Source organism: Juglans microcarpa x Juglans regia, chromosome 3D (assembly GCF_004785595.1).
Source record: "Juglans microcarpa x Juglans regia isolate MS1-56 chromosome 3D, Jm3101_v1.0, whole genome shotgun sequence".
Classification (NCBI taxonomy): Eukaryota; Viridiplantae; Streptophyta; class Magnoliopsida; order Fagales; family Juglandaceae; genus Juglans; species Juglans microcarpa x Juglans regia.
In genome coordinates this window covers 35,198,789-35,214,807 of record NC_054598.1, presented here as the reverse complement: position 1 = coordinate 35,214,807, position 16,019 = coordinate 35,198,789, and the positions used below count along the sequence as shown (strand labels likewise).

Below are 16,019 nucleotides of genomic sequence, written 5' to 3'. Positions count from 1 at the left end.
CAGTCATCTGGATTCGGATTCCCCTATCGGACGGTTGCTATGGGAACTCCGTCTTAGCGTGGGACACAACGATTTGGCTGGCAGGCACCGTCCGTTGACGGCAGGCGTTGAAGATTGCTCCGCTCCATTTTTTTTAAAAGAACCTTTTTTACGGGTGTGACTTGCAAAGATATGGTTTTTTCTTCCCGAGAAAATGTCAGCTAAAAAATATATAAAATTTTTAAAAAAAATAGGTAAGGCTACTATTTCGATTTAGGATAAGTTAAATTTATAATTACAAAGAAAATTAGAGGTAGGTAGCAGGGCCCACCCTGCTACTATTTTTATATTTTATTTTATAAATTATATATATATATATATTACAATTTATTAGACTTGTTCACAAATATATATTGGTAAATTTAAAAATTACATAGTTTAAAAACTAATACACTATAATTTATACAATATACACTAGCAAATTTAAAATTACATAATTTTTAAATTATAGTCATATTTAAAATTTAAATTTATAATTTAGATCTAAAATGTATTTTTTAATTAATTGTACTTATAAATTTTTTAAATAAAATAAATTAGTATTTTTTTTAAAGTCGGGGGCGGGGGACGGGATGAAACACCACCCGGCCCATGCAGGGGGGTGCCCCAGCCCATAGGGGGCGGGTAGTACCCTAAAAAAATGATAGTATCTCTGTGGTTTTGCCTCCTAATTTTATCGCTTATTTTTTATTTATTTTTAATAGTTAAGAGTAACTATTATGGATTAGAAAATTAGTGTATTTTTTAAAATATATATAATTAGTTCTAAGAACACGTCTAAAGATATACAATAAGTAGCATAATAGAAGATCCAATATATAATTATGTGTCATTTAAATTTTATAAAGCTATTGATCGATATGTGAGTTTAATATAAAGAGATGGATATATGAAATGAATTCTATAGTATTTACCCCGCGTAAATTACTAAAATATATTTAAAAATATTATAGAATCCACGTTTATTTACCTATCGATCTATCTCGTGCTCGAGATCTTAAAGCGAAAGAAATATTTTTTTTTTCTCATTTTAATTTTTGTGCAATCCTTTTTATTGGGTTTGGATAACTTCATTCCACATAGGAAAAGAGGGAGAATGATGAGGCAAATGAGCTCAGTAGTACGAAGATGAAAATGACAAACTTGCTGTCACTGTGACAGTTTCCTTCCAATCTTTACCATTATTTTAAATTATTGCAAATATAATAATGAGTCCGTGGATGGATTGCTTCTTGGCAAACGTGATTCCACCTAATAATATGTGTTCCCATTTCTTGCACCCTCTTGACTGTTTTTTTATTTTATTTTACTTTTATGGTCAAGACTTTTGTTTTAGGTGTATATAGCATGTACTCGAATGTAATACATAACTATTTTAGTAAAAAAAAAAATTAATGAAAATATACTTATAATTAACATAATTTTATATAATAATCTATTTTACAATAAAATAATTTTACAATCTAACGTATCATATCAAGTTGTATCAGTTGTAAATTTATTTTTATGAAATTTTTTTTTACGAAAATATTTCTAATAAGATATATATATATATATATATATTTACCATCACCTAAACTCTCTTATCAATGATTATGAGTCACTCCTAGATTTTTTTTTTTTTTGACAATTCATAGCAAGCTTTCCCTATAAAATGTTACAAAATGGTGTAAAAAGAATACAAAGAACATGAATATATGTAGCCTGTAGGTATGGAAGTAATGCGGCATGCCTCTCTTTGTATTGTTTGGAGTTGATTTATTGATTTAGGCACCAAGGAGACAAAACGAGGGTCACTGGGTCAGCCTATTGATGTAGAACAAGTAGCTTGTTAGCTTGGTATTGATCGATTGGCTATACCCTTTTGTAGACTGTTCAAACTTCAAGCCCGGACGGACCCCCTTATAATCCTCCGGGCACCTTTTCTCTGTATTTACTTACCAAAATAAAAAAAATAAAGAATAATTTATGAAAAATTATTTTATATCAATCACTTGAACTGATTTGATTTGTATGAGAAATTTTAAAATTAAATCTCTTACAAATCAAATTTATTGTGTAAACAGTATAAAAAGTATTTCTTTCTTACTGACTTGAAATATAATTTGTAAGTCGGTGCGGTGAATATACTAATAAGTTGTAAAAGACATTCTCCGCACCGTTAACATGTCAAATTGGAAAACTTTAAATATGAAATTTTAATCTTCTTGTACAAATCAACCATTGCCACATCAGTAGTGTGTGGAACTTGTATTTTTTATACCAAAATTGCAAGTAGAAGGGTAAAAAATGAAAGCAATACAGAAAAGCTTTTCTACCAAGTACTCATACAACTACTCCAAAAGTGGCCAAAAATAATGGTCCACTTTGTATGTCTACAAGTAATTAGTATTCAACAGATACTGTTTTGGTCTTATTCATTTGGTTGGAAGTTATATTTAAAAAGAGGACTCTGTAAACAGGAGAGATAGAAGGGTAACCTCATTGTTGCTTGAGTAACATCTTTGTTGTGTTTGATAATATCAACACTTCCCTCTCCATGCTTGGACCACCAAATTAAGAAACTTTGGATAGATTCAATGCCCTCTTCCTCTCTCTTAACCTCTCTCTAGCTCCCATTCCCATTCTGATCTCACCTAAACACACCAAAGAAAACAATCTCAAAAGCCCACTCTCTTTATCAGCATCCCATGTATTTATAGTTGTGTCTCTCTCCCACCAAACACCAAAGAAGAAAAAGGGAAACATGGGCAATGAATACAATCGTTTCCACCACCAAGACTGCATCTCTATTCAAGAACTACATTCTTGCCCATTTTATGTTCAAGAACTTCCATGAAAGATGTGGCAATACTTCCGAATGGGAAGATCGCTCGGTGTCCTCAGACGATCCTTTGTCCCAAAAATCGGTTGCATGGGCCAGGTCAAGAGGAACAACAGAGTAGTTGGCTTCCCTACCTCTCAAAAACTCACTCTCACCACCAAACATAATGCTAACAGCAGCAGCAGCAGCAACAGCGACGACTCTGTCAAGTACTCCAAGCTCAAGAAACTCTTCTCTTGTAAAAACCTTGCCACAACCACCACCGCCGCCACTATCGTCACCGCCCGGCCACCACTGTAAGATGTCGAAGCCGGAGACGAGTGAACATGAGTGGTGCGCGGGCTCAAGAGTAATCATAGTAGTGAGAAATGTGTTTCTATTAGCATCGTTGATTTGGATCCTCCATTACCGGTGATCAAGCGGGTGCAAAAGCCTCAAGGAGGAAGTGGACAATCTTTGGAAGAGGAGATCTGGTGGGGTAGCACTGAAAACTCTACAGCTTCGACAGATTCATCATCCTAAGCATCATCTTCAACCTACCACTGTTTGACGAGAAAACTTCAATCAATGGAAGATGAGATAGATGATGCCTAAGAAAGAAAAAATTATGTAAATGTATATGTTTTTGGCCTTATTTTCCAATATGGAATATTGTTTGATTCTGTGTGCACAGTTTGCTGCTGCTGATCATGATCTATGTCATAACTGTTCTAATGTAGATCCAGGCTTTTGTTGACATAATAAATAAGAAAAGTCACCATAAGATCCTGCTGCAGAGAGTATGGTCAGAGGCTTTCCCAGAAGTTTCTTTACATGTAAAATTGGCTTTATGCAAATCAAACCGACAAGCCAAGCTATAGCAAAGTTGCAAACACAAATATAACTTACTCCCTCTTGGTATTTTCTTTATGGTAGTAGAAAAAGCTACCATTGGTCCACTACTACAATAATGAAATTCAGTAACATTAATGTATCCGTCATCACAAGTGTCATAGAAGGAGCAGAGTACCAGGAAGGGAGAATAGGTTTCAAGAAAGTTTACACTAAATATTAGAATCGGAACATTGAAAGTAAAGAAATGATATTTGCAGTCGTGGATTGAGCAAGTGCAACACAATCCCTTTGAAAAAAGTGAATAAATACGAGACCCACATAAAAAAAATTAATTTTTTAATAACGGATCCTACTTTTTTTTCAAAAGGATTGCGTGTCATTTGTGTACTCCACGATTGTATCTAACATTACTTTTGAAAGTAATATTCTTTTCTCCGGCAACACTACTATATATATATATTATATATATATATTATATATGCATAGGGAGAACAATCTTCATTTGAACAAGCTGGAAGCAAAGAACAAAGAATGCAAAACACCGGAATGGGATGGAAAATTGAACTGGAAAGGAGAATGATATTTTTCATCTCTACTAGTCACAGAAGCTGATGTGGCATATTTTAAGTAACATTTTAATTAAGTGGTTAATATAATTCACTACAAGAAAAATGACATTTTTTAGCGCCATATTTCATTGCTAAAAGTGGCGAGAATCGCCGGAATTAGTTTTTCTCAAACGTTTCTGCTTAAACACATGTTAGATGTGAAAGTTGCTTTACAACAACTTTTTACCAACGATTCTAAAAAAATTGTCACAAAAACATAGTTATTTGCGGCGCTGATAAACTACCGCAAATAGATATATAAGCGCCAGAAAAATGGTACACATAATCGCATATGTCGTTGCAAAAAACTTATACCGACAATGCAAATTCAACGAAATTGCTTATTTTCAAAGACTAAACTCTGCTGAAAATAATCATTTACAAATAAAAATAAAAATACTAGTGAAACTGTATGGCTGTCATAGCTAAAACACACAAAAGATGTGAACGATACATTAAGATGTGAACGATACATTATAATACACTAAGTGGCCGCAAAAACTATATTTTGTTAGTGATGTTTATTGCGGTGACAAAAATGGTCACAATATGTATAAAGTCGCCGTAAAAGATTACACAGTGAATTCTCATGAGTATTTCCCAACTTCGCCCTGGAATTCAATAGCAAAATGACAAATGTCACAATTAAGGTTCATTCGCAGCGATTTCTTTTGCGGCTAAATGAAAACTGTCGCAAAAGGCTTATTTTCTTGTAGTATAAGAAGCTACTTAAATGGTACCTCGTCAATTGGTGTGACTGGAAAATACTAATGTCCATCTGTGCTCAATGCATGGATTTTAGAACAATACCAAAAAGATTTGTGTCCTTGTACTCCATTTAAAAGAGGTTTTCATAACAAAATCAAGCCTGAGACATCAGGTTACCGTCTCACGATTCGGAATCAATAGGGTAATTGATGCTTGATCAAGTATTAAAAAACCATACCAAATGTATGGCCAGAACGACACGAGCAAAGTTATTCTCATTTGTCGCGCTTTTCTGAAGTGAGATTGCAGAATGAGTTGACTGCTTTGGTTTACGACGCATATGCAGCAAGAACAGCGCTTGAAAAACCCTCCAACCAACCAAGCAAGTCTGACGGGGAAGATGGCTTATGCAGTGGCAGCACCAACATGGGGCATGAAAGCTCAAGTCATACCCCTTATTTTTTAAACAAGAAGTTCTTAACAACTCATACCCTACAAGGCTACAACTTCTGCCTTCTTCCTTTTTGACGGAAAAAAGAACGAACATAAGTTTTGTTGGACAGTATATTTCGATGAGTTGTAATTCTCACTTATCCATTCACAAGGTTTTCCCTCACCATTTTTTTGTTATTTTTATTTTTTGGGTAGATTTGTTTCATCATTGGGAGGGCACTGCAAGCATATAAACAACTCCTCATTCGGATCTAAAGCCAAACTCAGAATCCTGCAGATTTATTTCATGGCTATACATTTATGCCAAATGAGATATTCAACAGCATGTGATGGACAAAGAGAAAGGAACTTGCTTTATCAAATCGAATATGGAAGTAAGCAGTTTTGAATCAACTGAAAAAAGATATATGAATTGTAGCCTAGGTCTACAGATGTAAGAATATACTAATAATTTTTGTCGATACATACAAGGTGTCACAACATTAATAATGGCAATAAAAAGTCACCAAAAACTCCCAAGTTTCATACCCTAAAGCCTATAGTTTATACAAGAGGGGTCAGTTACAAGTCGAGACAGGCAGCAAGCATCTGGATGACTGACTTTGTTGCCATCAACCTTGTTCTTTATATGGGGTCCAAATCAATTTACTGACATCAACCTCTAAACCCCACGACCAGCAGCTTTTAGATGACGATCCAAGACCTTTGGATCAGCACATATGACATGCTGCCCTTTCCTGTACTGTATCAGTTCGAGGCTCTGAAGGGTGCTCAAAATGTCCTCCGACTTAATGGCTGTCATGTCACTTAGCTCCTGCGAAAAGCATAGGATTCAATAGCGCATACTGAAACAGTGATAACAGCAGAATCAAGGGATTCGAATGTGTTCATAAAATAATAACCAAGGATATAACGCCAGAAATACATATATGAAAAGCATCGAAAAGGTAATGCCAAAAAGTGATTAGTCAAAGCTCAAAATCAAAACTTGTTGTATTTACTTATCAGGTTCAACACTAGTATATTGCAACCATCAGGTTCAACTATATCCCTAGACATATCCTGACTTTTCAACTCTTCAGTGTATGGAGCCCACCCTTACAGTGCTCCTAGTTTTTTGCAAAACCATTATTGTGTATATTAGTTCTGTAAATTAATTTCTGATAAAATAACAGGAACAATATGAGAAGTTAAATTCCAAAGAATTTCTGGCGGATGTCTGAACACAGCAAACAACTTCAAAGAAGGAATATATGCAACTGAGCCGCAAAGGCAAATTTGTCTTGATCTTAATAAACATGCAAACAAAAGCAAACCTTTATGGATATATTGCCCTTGTGCTTCTTCAAGATGTCTAAAAGAACCCGGGTCCAGTATCTCTGTAGCTCAACAGCCCAAGATCAGAAAGGGGCCTCTCAGGCGTGCCAACTTATTTTCCTTTTTAGAAAGTTCATATGCTGCTCCACACAAGAAATGATTTAACAATTCTTTCTGCTTAAAATACATGACACAGGACAAGAAATGCAAAGTAGAAACTAAGATGTGCCAACAGCAAATATAATTAAGTAGATTCTGAAAAAAATACAGATAAATTAAATAAAAGGCACAGAACTTACAGAAGGCGATTAAAAATTTTCCATAGCCTTTCCTTTGATAAGGAGGAAGGGTGAGGATGCACGCTAAATTATAAGACTCCTCTGAATGCTTTTCCTGGATAAGCAGACACAAAATACATAGCTATACGTTAATTTCAGGATTTGGAAGAAGCTACATTCATTTTCTATTGAGAATTGTCCCCTGCTTATCCATTATCTTTAGCCACGATAATAGTCTGTAAAATAGGGATCAAATGGTTTATAGGGCGCTCAAAGCATAAAATATCAAAGATGGACACACAACAACAGTGCAACAAAAAGTGAAGAGGTTAAAGATATTATCTATGTTTTTTTTTAATGACGGGGAAACCACCCTAGGCAGAGCCTTAGGACTCACCCAAGGACCTAAACCCCGGGGAGACTAGCACAGCAACCACCGCCATGGCCTCCCACTTAAATCACAGTTTGATCCTAGCTATATTATTTTCTATGTTGTAGCACAGCATTGCCCTCGAATGTCTCTACATTTCAACATCAGAGCATCGTCAACTACAAGAGAAGAGGCCATCAGAAACTTTCATTTTCAAAAGAGAATATAAAAATTTCCATTGCCACTACCACTATATCTTAGAACAACTTTTACTCCCAGAATCAGAGTCCACAAAACATTAAAAAGAACAAGTTATATGTATAGAATAAACTCTTAACCTCTACTCTTCTTTTCCATCTTTTGCCCTTGCCGCACTCACCAAGGTGGATGTACCCATCCCAACCAGGGTATGCTGGGATTTGCAAAGAACTAAGTCAAGTGCAACATATCATTAACCTTGCGAAATAGCAATTACTCAGCATTATTAAACATGCTGCATTAAAATTTTTAAAACTTGGGAGTTTGAAGTATATCAGAAAAAACTACAACACCCAATAATTCATTTACATGCATTTGCAGCAAAGAGCCAAAACAAGAAATAGAATTGATATACACAAGATAAATTATACACGTGTCATAGTACTTCCATCATGCATTGAGACTGGTAAAAGAACTTCACTCAGACAGCACTGAAGATGAGAAAGAAAAAAAAAGCAGTAATAATTAGAACCATGCGCAGCATTAATATTACCTTGGAAAAATAACAACCATGTGGCATCCCGCTCATCGCATTCACACAAATTAGAAAAGAAACAGGTCAACGTCGTAATATAGGGTCTTGTGATCAAGAAACAATTTTGCCAAATAACACAGATTCTGCCCATAAACCTTGTTCTTTTTGCCATCAACCTGTTTCAAAACATTGTGTCAAAGATTTTTTTTTCAATCAACTAAAAACTTGGGATCTGTGCATATACAACAGCAAGGTCCTACAAAACACAAAATAATGAACAGAAGATGAGAAATAGGGAGGGAAACTGTTCTATATTATATGAAGCACATGATGGGATTTTCTAAATTACTATAACCCAATATAGTTACTTAAAATGTTAACATGAGGTCTCTTTTCTAAAAATATCGATCAGAAGGATACCAACTGATATACAAATTACACATTATTATCATATATCATCTCAATTGAAAAACAAGATATGCATTTTCATTTGATGAATTAAAAAAAACAAGATATGAATTTTAAAACTAAAAACATGGGGGGAGAAAAAGAAGCAGGGATTTGATTATGAACTCTAATATATGGCAGGAAACTCCAAGGCAAAGGAGTACACCACCGATGTACTTAAGAATAAGATACTAAAACTTATTAACCAAACAAAAACAAAAAAATTACTTACCTCGAACATTGACAATGTACCACTTCGTATATCTCATCACCAGGGGGATGCTTAAGATCACTTCCTCTGCATATAAAAATTAAATTAAATAGTGAAAACATCCTAAGATTGCAACAAAAAAAAAATGAAAATCACTAACAGAAGATACAGTAACAAAATTTGAAATGTAACCACATAAAAATTCCTATCCCTATTCGATCCTCAATACATTGCAGTACCTAGTTATAAACCATTTCAATCTATTGAAGACCTCTAAAGCAAGAGATCTACATGCCTTGTAGAAAAAGCTCAATGTGATTTCCATCTATGAATGCAGAAATACCAATTTCAACAATATAAACAAAGAGCATCCCAGCCATGAAACCACTTTAATGTAATCGCAAAAGCACAAAATCAATAAATATGTAATCATTACAGAACCAATTGCATTCTAAATCTTTTTTTTTTTTGTTTGACGAGTAAGAAAATTTATTAATCCACATAATTAGGCATAGAGCTCAAGTAAAGAAGGTATACAAGAGAAAACACTAATTACAAGCTAGAGTTAGAAAAAGCAGCATGGAAATCATTAAAACTGTCCCATCCAATTAAATAGCCAATGCCCAATGTAACAACGTATGGAAGAAAAAATCTCTAATCCCTCCAACAAATGTTCTTATTTTCGAAACAACGTCCATTCTCTCATTCCGTATACACCACATAAGACACAATGGCACCATCTTCTAGACAGCCGCAATTTCACAATTACCCTGAATTCTCTCCAACAAGCCAATAGATCACCACCCTCCTAGGCATCACACAGGCAATACCAAGCCTAACAAAAATCTCATCCATAAAACCTTCAACATGTTAGCACTTCACCCTAAGACAATTCAACCCAGATCGTGGATCATGTATACTGGAACCACGTGTGAATTTGCATATGGTGCTCAAGTTGAGCTGAAGAGCGCTGAAGACACGATAAAGAGATTCACATGTACTAGCAATCATGAATTAATGAAAAATTTTGGAAATGTTTGGAGAAGAGATACCCCTGCCTCCCCAAGCCAAAAAACAAAATCTAGTTTGAATATCCTTTAAAAAGTAAAGACAACTTCAGAGAAGTTGAGGTGTCCAAACTTGCATAGATTTAGCAAAGTCTGAACACCAGCTTCACAATCCAAAAATAGCCAAGATTTTTCTCACTGAAAGACATCTGGATGAAATAAGGTAGATATATAGTGTTAAAAGAGTCAGAATTATGGATATGTTAGTTAAACAAGAATTTCCCAATTTTGCATGCTCTACTAGCAAGCTAAACCTAAATCTAATAGATACAGAAAAAAGCTAAATATAATAGATGCAGAGGTAACCTTGATACTATTTCAGAGCCCAGGAAAATAGCACCAGGTAGCTTAGAGCATGGGCATGCAATGCTTCAATGCATTACAAAAAATGCAAGAAGCTTTGAAGCCAGAGCGGTCAATGGATGAGCTTAGAAACCTTTTTTTCAATACTTTATCCATTGGTAGATTGTATTGACTTTCATGGCATGACATTTCATGAATTTCTTGTATCACTAAATTAGCATGCCTAGGCGTTGCTCTTGTATATGTTCAGTATACTTGGGCTTTGGCCTACTTTTTTTATCAATAAAATTTGTTTACTGATAAAAAAAAAAAAAATGTTTTGGAACAAACTCCTTTTGCATTATTAGGAAACATGTAAACAAACCAATAATATAGGAGGAGAAAGTTGAACATGAGGCACAGCTCACCTATGCCTTTGAAGCTGTTCTTTGCGCTTCATGAAATTGAGGCAACTCACAAAAGTAAAGCTTCAAGCAGTCGTTGTATTCTGGTGGAAAGGGAGAAAAGTACATGTCTCAATTCGTATTTCAAGTTTATAGTTGCTATGTTTTCCTTTGTGAACTCTTCATTTCTCGAGGCTGGCGCATCAAGCTCTTCATGGCTAAAAATAATTGTAAAGGTAATTTAGATTATATAATAAAACATCAAGATGGCTTGTAATGGGGCGGATTAAGCCAGAAAATCAGCCTACACACTCAATTGCAGTACCTCATATTTGGTATATGTTGATTAAGTTATATATTTCTACAGAAAATGACATATTGTTCCTGTGTGTAAGAGTTACTGTGCGTGTGTGCAAGAGAAAGACGACAGTAGAGATGGGCATAGAAGATAGGGGTGGGGTAGAAAAGTGCATCATTCAAGATATGACGCCATGACCTAAATTATTTTTTTTATAAGTAATCTAAAAATGAAAATTAGGTGCAAAGTCTCACAAGCTTCTCAATATATATCCATCCAATTCATTTTTTTTCTTCAGGATCAAGGCAATGAGGTTAGCTCTCTCATATGAAAGGTGAGAGTGAGGTCAAATTCAAGACCACGGTGCATGCATGTAATACCTCAAACTTCGTACGAGAGGTGGTGATGAGTTCAACTGTTTGGAAGGGAGTTCTAAAATTTTTACGCAACAAAGCTTCAAATGACTAGTCATTTTTGGGTTTGGCAGATGTGGTTATTGCATTCTGGGTTGTTAACATAGGGTATCAGAGGCACTAGAACAGGCAAGTTGCATTAACCAGATAAATGAGGGCAAGACCAGAACCATTCATCAGGCCAGCAAGTGATAAAGGTTTAATAGAGTTTAAGAGTGTTGTTTACATTGTGAGGTGGCCAGGTGTTTATGGAATGAGATCCTTAACCAGACGGGGGGCTTGGGTCATGCTGGAAGAGTTAGGGATATTCTAAGGTGCTGGACAGGATTAGGGGATGCCCAATAGCTGCTGTGTGGAGTGATCCTCGCTGCATTATTTGGTGCTTGTGGCTGGAGAGAAACAAGAGGTGCTTTGAAGACATGAAGCATTTTTGGATGAGCTGAAGCGATTTTTTTTACAATACTTTACTTTCTTGGGCTTCACTTATATTTGTATACGGACAATTTCATGACTTGCTTTATCCCTCACTAGCACTTAGAGTAATTGGGCATGTTCATTGTATACAGGGTGTACTTAGGAATGCCTTTATCAATAAAATTTTACTTTTACTTGTAAAAAAAAAGAAGAGTTTAAGAGGCGGAGTTTGTAACAACCGCGTCACATTAGGAATATGAATAAGCACAAAGAGTGAAAGCATTAAAGATAGTCATGGGTATACATTACATTGCTTAATGAAATGAGGTTTTAAGTGTCTGTGAAACTTCAAATAGACTAGCTTTTAGGTAATAGAGCATATGTGGATTAGTGTTTTTTTATAAGATGTTACATATAAGATCAACTAGGAAGGAACCATGTGATATATAAATAAGGTTTAGTTGGGGATTTGTAGCATCCCAGTTCACATTGGAAATATGAATAACCCATGAGTGAGTAGGTTATAAGTAGTCATGGGTGTTTAAGTCCCACTCCACTACTTACTAGCTGGACTGGAGCTATAGCTGATTCTATGAAGATTAAATAGATTAGTCTTTTTGGGGGTTACGGGAGATATAAAAAGCGCTTTCCTTAAATCTTACAATGATAACTACCAGTTGAAAAATAAAAGAACACTGTATTCAGGTCCACTTTCATTTCAATCAAGATAATTTGAAAATCTCAACTTGCTTTTGTCACTACATCCTTTGATTACTTCTTAAGCTTTTATATCAGATTCTTTTAATATAGATTTACAAGGAAATACATAAGGACCAACAATATCAACCAAATTTGAAAGCTTTTTTTCTATATTTACCTATTATTACAAAAAACTTGTATTTACTTACATGTGTTCATCAATCTTTCGTTTGGTGGCGTGTCATTTTCAAGCTTGTAACTGGAAAACCAAGCAAAACTAATCCAATCAGTATTAAAAGGAGAAATAAATAGCGAGGAACCAGGCAAATGAGCAGGTATCAGAAAAGGACAATTTCAATACACAAAGAAGTGCCAGAGATTAAAAACAATTCTCGTTCATGATTTGACAAACCAAACAAAATATTAGAGGAAGAAAAGGTCGAATGTAACCCATTCACTAATCATTACCTTGTCTCTACCTTCTCATACAAAGTCTCTACAGAATCAAGAAGTTGTTTCAAGCTTCACCCATTCATCAAGCCTCCTATTGACTGTCAAAAAGCATAAATTATGTATAGGAAACACATTTTAAAAGTAAGATTTCAATCTCCATATGTTGAAAGTTTAGAGATAGAAATACATTAAACCATAGGTAACAAAAAATCATTTTGTTCAAATAAAGGGATTATAGCACAAATAAGAACATCACTAGGATATCAAATGAAAAAATATATATATATATAAAACAATCTTAGTTTGTGCCATATAGTGAACATGTGCATATGCATATGCATATGCATATGCATGACAGCCTTATGAAATCCCAACATACATTTCAGAAGGCATTCAACGAATTCAAATAAGTAAATTGATTCAAACCTCCTTTATATCCTCCTTGACCATAATTCCATGAACAACTAATGCACCTAACATACTCTGCACTAATTTTAACATGAGCATATGCCCATTTTTTCACTCGCTAAATGGTAAACAGAACACACAACTGTAATGGAAGAGGAGACACCTATTTGTTCAGTAACCATTGGCCAAAATCTGGTAAATTGAAACGGTTTAAACTAGAACCTCTAGGGTTGAAAGCACCAATACCAGAAAGCAACTGATTTTTCTTCATTGTTTCATAAATGATTGCCTGATAATAATTTCAGCATGTTGTATGCCTTGAATATGGGCGTGGTGGGGAGGACAGGTTGCTTTGGATTCATCCCGGGAACAAGAACTTTCAGTCAAATCACTATATAAGGCTATGTCGTATCAATCCCCTAATGATTTCCTTGGAAGTGCATTTGGAGGAGCAAAGTGCTCAAGGTTGCTTTTTTTGGTTGGCTGGCTTCTCTTGGGAAAATTCTGACAACTGATAATTTGAGAAAGCGTTGTCTCATTATGGATTGATGCTTCATGTGCAAAAGAAATGGAGAATCTGTGGATCACCTACTTCTACACTGCATAGCAGCAAAGGTTCTATGGGACGATATTTTTCACACGATTGGTCTTGCTTGGGTGATGCCTAGGAGGGTGGTGGATCTTTTGGCTTGCTGGAAAGTAATTCAGGGTAATCGCCAAATTGCTGCCATTTGGTTCCTCCATGTCTTATGTGGTGTATTTTGGCTCGAGAGAAACAACGTTGTTTCGAAGATAGAGAACACTTGTTGGGAAGGATTAGAGATTTTTTCTTCCATACGTTATTATGTTGGAATTGACTATTGCATTAGATGGGACCTGTTTTCATGATTTCTTTGTTGCTTTCTCTAGTTCTTAGCTTGTAATTAGATGTTTTCTCTTGTATACTTCGTGTGTACTTGAGCTATGCCTAATTCATGGTTTAATAAATTTCTTTTTATCTATAAAAAAATTATCAAACGCCTCATTATCCAGAGAGAGCCTTTAACTTGATAATTTCCAAATGTTTTTTTTATTATTATTGCTAAATAAATTTCCTTATGTTACTGAAGAGTCTTTCAACAAGTTGTTAATAAGCACAACACACTAAACAACACTGGCTGCAACTGAACTTTCAAAAGCCTTAATCCAAAAACAAAGGCAGCCGTGGCTCGATTCTCAATTCCGTTTGCATATAACAACATTTGCAACTAATCACAAAGTTACAATTCTACCGAGTGCAAGACCAGTAAACACAGCTCATCTAAGCTGATCACCAAAACTTCAGATAACTATTAACACAACCACCTAAACAGACCTATTGCAATATAGATACCAAATGTTCACCAAAAGCCAATCGTAAGCCTAAACCCTAATCAAAAAATATCAGCAAAGCCGAATAATACGAAGCACCAGAGCACTCAATTACATTTAACAAAAAACAATTTCCCTTCAAGTAACTTCAAACCCAAAACCCTAACCTATCCCTAACATTAACAAGAAAGGTGACAGATGAGAGGATCTTACACTCGGTGTAATGGACGTAATACTCGTAATCATTGGCCCACCGATATGCATTTTGCGCCGCTCGATAACCTTGACCGGGTGGAGTTTTCCGTCCCTCCAACGGCACATGACGCGAGTACCAACGTCAAGCGGAAGTATAGACGCTTTCCGCTTCTTCATGGCGTCCGATTCCGGCGTAATTGTGTTTCCACTAAACGTAGCGGTCACCGCAGAGTCGTTCTCCGCTGAGCTAGTCGGTGGAGTATCAATCGAACCCATTTGTTGGACGTCGCTTCGATCGAAAGAGCTCGTGGATGCTGAAATGAAAAGAAGAGTAAATATTGTGGTATGCAAGGCTTCAGGAGAAATGTTGTACACCGCAGGATTTGGCTTGCCTCCAGTGACATATTAACCGGGGATCTCCTCTTAGGGTTGCCACGTTACTCGCTTTTAAAATAAAGGGTTAAGATTGTCTCGTTTGAATTCAAAAGTGTTTCATTTCATTCCATCTCCTTATTATAATTTTTCTAAATTTTTACACAACATATAATAAACAATTCAACATTTTTAAATTCTAATTCAAATTTTTCAAATCTCAAAATATAATAATATTAAAAAATAATATTTTAATAATATTATTTTCAATTTTAACTTTCATCTAAAATATCTCATCTCATTTCTAAATTCAAACAGCACCTAAACCAATAGCTTCCTCTCAAATTTAAAACTTGAGTTTAGGTTTTGTGACAAAAAGAATTCTTATGAAGAATAGTGTATTTAGTGCTAGCCCTTCATTTTAAAATGAAAATAGATGACTTGTTTTGTATTCAATTTGAGAAGAAGATGTTGAATTTTTAAGTTAGAGACGAGAAATATGTTAGTAGTAGTGAGATAATTTATCAATAATATAAATGATTTGAGTTGAATTTTTTATAGAGTTTAGAAAAGAGAGAGAAAAAATTAAATAAAAAAATTATAAAGTTAAAAAGGGTTAGAACATATTTTTTAATATTCTTTTTTGTTTTGAATTGAAAAAATTGAATTGTTTTTTATGTTTGTTTAGAAATTTTTCATTTCTAAAAACAAGAATAATTATTAATAGTTGAAGAATAATATCATAACGTGACCAAATAAATATATACATCATAATTATGTCTCCAGTAAAAATTGTGGCGGTTATTGTAGAGTCGTTATCCGCTATGCTAGCTGATGGACTC

The 16,019-nt window shown here is 34.9% G+C and overlaps 1 pseudogene; it reads right to left on the bottom strand.

The window, feature by feature from the left end:
• Positions 1-5,848: 5,848 nt before the first annotated feature.
• Positions 5,849-15,207, bottom strand: LOC121256686 (annotated as a pseudogene).
• Positions 15,208-16,019: the final 812 nt, after the last annotated feature.